This window comes from Tachyglossus aculeatus, unplaced genomic scaffold (assembly GCF_015852505.1).
Source record: "Tachyglossus aculeatus isolate mTacAcu1 unplaced genomic scaffold, mTacAcu1.pri scaffold_78_arrow_ctg1, whole genome shotgun sequence".
Taxonomy (NCBI): domain Eukaryota; kingdom Metazoa; phylum Chordata; class Mammalia; order Monotremata; family Tachyglossidae; genus Tachyglossus; species Tachyglossus aculeatus.
In genome coordinates, this window is record NW_024045093.1 from 1,877,546 (window position 1) to 1,881,926 (window position 4,381).

Sequence of the window (4,381 nt, forward strand, 5' to 3'; positions counted from 1 at the left end):
CTACAGCCCACCCCGCAACCTCTGCTCCTCTGTCACTAATCCCACCGTGCCTCGTTCTCGCCTGTCCCGCCATCGACCCCCGGCCCACGTCATCCCCCGTGCCTGGAATGCCCTCCCTCTGCCCACCCGCCAAGCTAGCTCTCTTCCTCCCTTCAAGGCCCTACTGAGAGCTCACCTCCTCCAGGAGGCCTTCCCAGACTGAGCCCCTTCCTTCCTCTCCCCCTCGTCCCCCTCTCCATCCCCCTCATCTTACCTCCTTCCCTTCCCCACAGCACCTGTTTATATGTATATATGTTTGTACATATTTATTACTCTATTTATTTATTTATTTTACTTGTACATATCTATTCTATTTATTTTATTTTGTTAGTATGTTTGGTTTTGTTCTCTGTCTCCCCCTTTTAGACTGTGAGCCCACTGTTGGGTAGGGACTGTATATGTTGTCAACTTGTACTTCCCAAGCGCTTAGTACAGTGCTCTGCACACAGTAAGCGCTCAATAAATACGATTGATTGATTGATTGAGCTGGGGTGTGATGCGCTGAGGGAGCTGGATGGGGTCTAGAAAACAGGTCTCTGGGAGATTAATATAGATTTACAGGGGGAAGGAGTGTGAGTGAGGAGGCAGGTGAGAAGGTTATGATCAGAGAGAGGGATTTCAGAGTTGATGAGGGTGGCGATAGTGCAGCGGTAAGAGATGATGAGGTCGAGGATGTGACCAAATTGGTATGTGGGTGAGGTGGGGTGGAGCAGGAGGGTGGAGAAGTCAAGGAGAGTTAGAAGGTGGGGGGCAGAGGAGTCACCGGGTATATCTCTGTGGATGTTGAAGTCTCCGAGGATCACTGTGGGCATGGAAAAGAAGAGAAGGAAGGTTAGAAAGGGGTCAAAATTGTTAAAGAAATTGGAGGTGGGAACATGGGGGCGGTAGGTGACGGCTACAAGAATCTGGAGCGGGTGGTATTGGCGATTAATATGGCTTACAATAAGGGGAAGGAAAGGGAAGGAGAGATGGTGCGAAAGAGACATTGGGGTGCGAGAAGGAAGTCGACACCTCCTCCTTTCCCGGTGAGTCTAGGGGAGTGAGAGAAGAAGAGGCTTCCACTGGAGAGAGCAGCAGAAGGGACCATGTCATCCGGGGTAATCCACGTTCCAGTGAGGGCGAGGAGGAGGAGAGAGCTGGAAAGGAATAGGTCAAGGATGAAGGCGAGCTTACCTATAGTGGAGCTGGGGTTCCATAGGCCACACTTGGCAGCTGCTGTGGAGGGAGGGGAGGGAAGGGGAAGGGTGCGAGGAGTGGGGAGAGTTTGGATGGGAATGAGTTGGCGGGGGCTTGGGCGGGGAGAGGGGGCTGAAGGCTCGTGATGAGAAAGGAGAATGGAAAGGAACGGGGGTGGGGAGGAGGGGAAGGGTTGGGGAGGACGTGAGGGGTTGGAAGGGAGGAGTTCTGCGGGAACGGTGCAAGGGGTGGGGGATGAAGGCTGGCGCTGGTATAGAGGGATTCGAGGGAGGGGGCGAGGAGGAGGGGTGGGGGCGGAACAAAGGGAGGAAAAGAGCTGGGCAGAAGAGAGGATGGGGAAGGTGAGGACGGGGAAGGGCAGATGGGACCCGGGGAATTGATAGGTCATGGAGAGGTCAGAGAGGTAAATGACAGCACAGAGAGCAGTTAACAATTAACATCCAATGGCAACAATAAAATAATATTATAAAATAGTAAAATAATAATAACATTATATGGCAACAACAAAATAAGCGGGTGATGCCCTGGACAGAAGGTAGAATTGTCCATGGGCCAATCAAATCAAAAAGGCTAATGGCAAAGAGAGTCCAGTGGCTCTTGGCTGAATTGTCTTTGAGGCGGTGGCAGGGGTGGAGTCCTGTAGATGGGAGTTCTGGAGAAGGGCGAATCTGTTATGGGGGGCATGGGAGACGAAGCACCTCGGGAGGGGAGTAAAGAACCAAAAAACTTGGGTGGGACGAGTAGGTGCGAGTGCACGTAGTATCTGAACTTCACCATGACCTCTCACTTCCCCAGTTCCTGCCTGCCTATCCCAGTCCTCCCCTCCCTCGGCCCCTCTCCCACCCAGCTCTTACCCTTATCCCCGCTCCTTCCCTGGAATCCCTCTATAACAGCACCACCCCTCATCCCCCTCCCCTTGCTCAGGCCCCCGTTAATCCCCTCCCATCTAACCCCTCTCTCCACATATTCTCCGATCTAGCTCTCTTCTTCCCTTCAAAGCCCTACTGAGAGCTCACCTCTTCCTGGAGACCTTCCCAGACTGAATCCCCCTTTTCCTCTCCTCCTCCTCCCCTTCCCATCGTCCCCCCTCCCTCCCTATGCTCTACTCCCTTCCCCGCCCCGCAGCACTTGTGTCTTTTTGTACAAATCAATCACATATCAATGATATGTATACAGCTATAATTCTATTTATTCTGATGGTATTGTCACTTGTCTACTTGTTTTCGTTTTGTTGTCTGTCTCTCCCCTTCTAGACTGTGAGCCCATTGTTGGGTAAGGATTGCCGATTTGTACTTCCCAAGCGTTTAGTACAGTGCTCTGCACAGGGTAAACGCTCAACAAATACGATTGAATGAATTAATGAATTAATGAATGAACCCCTTCCCTCCGCCCCACGACCCCGTCCCACCCCATCCTCTTGTCTCAGCGCCACCCCTCATCCCCCTCCCCCCCGCCCCGCCCCCACCAAGACATTCCCATCCAAACCCTCCCCACCCCCGCGCCCTTCCCCTCTATCCCCTCCCTCCGCAGCTGCTGCCAAGTGTGGCCTATCGAACCGCCACTCCATCATGGGAAAGCTCCCATTCATCCTTGACATGTCCCTGTCTCGATCTCTCCTCCTCTTCGCCATCACTGAAACCTGGATCCCCTCTGATAACACGATCTCTCCTGCTTCTCTCTCCAGCGGAGGTGTCTTCTTCTCCCAGTTCCCCAGGCTCACTGGGAAAGGAGGAGGTGTCAGCTGCTTCTTTCACCACAGTGCCACTTTAGCTTTAGCTCCATCCCTCCTCCCCCTTCCCTTTCCTCCCCCTCTCTTGAAGCCCATGTCATCCGCCTCTACCACCCCCTCAAGATTCTTGCATCCATCATCTACCGCTCCTCTGGTCCCAACTCCAACGTCTTTAACCATTTTGACCCCTTTCTCACCTTCATCCTCTCTTTTTCCGTGCCCACTTTGACTCTTGGAAATTTCAACTTGCACATGAATATATTTGGTGACTCCTCTGCCGTCCACCTTCTATCACTACTCACCTCTGCCCACCTCCTGCTCCACCCCACCTCCCCCACTCACCACCGTGGACACACACTTGATCTCATCATCACTAACTGCCACATAATCTCCGACCTCAACAATTCTGAAATCCCTCTTTCTGAAGAAAACTTTCTCATTTGCCTCCTCTCTTACAGTCCTCCTCCCCATATATCTGTACTATTCCCCCACAGAGACCTCCGCTCTTTCATCCCCCTCCATCTCTCTCAGCGCGTCACACACCACCAAGCCTCCATACCCACTCTACCGACTCTACCCACTCTACCCACTTTTGATGAACAAATAGATGCTATCAGTTCCACTCTCTACTCAACTCAACTTGTCGCTCCCCTATACCTTCGTCTCTCTCGCACCCCTAACCTGTAGCCCTGGATAACCTCCATTGTCCTCCTGCTTCTCTGTTATGCTCGAGAGAACAGAGAACTCTGCAGATGGAAATCTAAACACCAGGGCAAACTTGTCCACTCTAAGTTTGTCTTTTCTTGCCTTAACTCTGCCCTCTACTCTGTCTGGCAAAACTATTTCTCTTCCCTTATTGACACCCATGCCCGTCACCCTTGTCAGTTGTTCCAGACACTAAACTCCCTCCTCAGGCCCCCTGCCCCTCTCCCTCCCCCTCCCCTATTCCTCACCCCAAGCCATCTGGCCACCTACTTCATTAGGAAAATTAACACTATCAGGTCTGAGCTCCCCAAAATCACCTCTCCTCCTTCTTCAACCCCTCTCCTCTAGAATCCCTCTACTACTTTTCCATCCTTCCCAACAGTATCTTCAGAGGAGATCTCCTCCCTCTTCTGAAGTGCAACCCCTCCACATACGCATCAGACCCCATTCCCTCCCACCTTATAAAAGCTCTCACTCCTTCCCTCCTCCCCGCTTAACTTCCATCTTTAACTGCTCAATCCCCAGCGCCTTCTTCCTCTCTGCCTTGAAACATACCCTCGTTTCCCCATCCTGAAAAAACCCTTACCTGACCCTACAACCCCCTCCAGTTATCGCCCCATGTCCCTCCTACCCTTCCTTACCAAAGGTCTGGAGTGAGTCACCTACATTCGCTGCCCCTAATTCTTCTCCTCCAACTCTTTCCTGGACCCC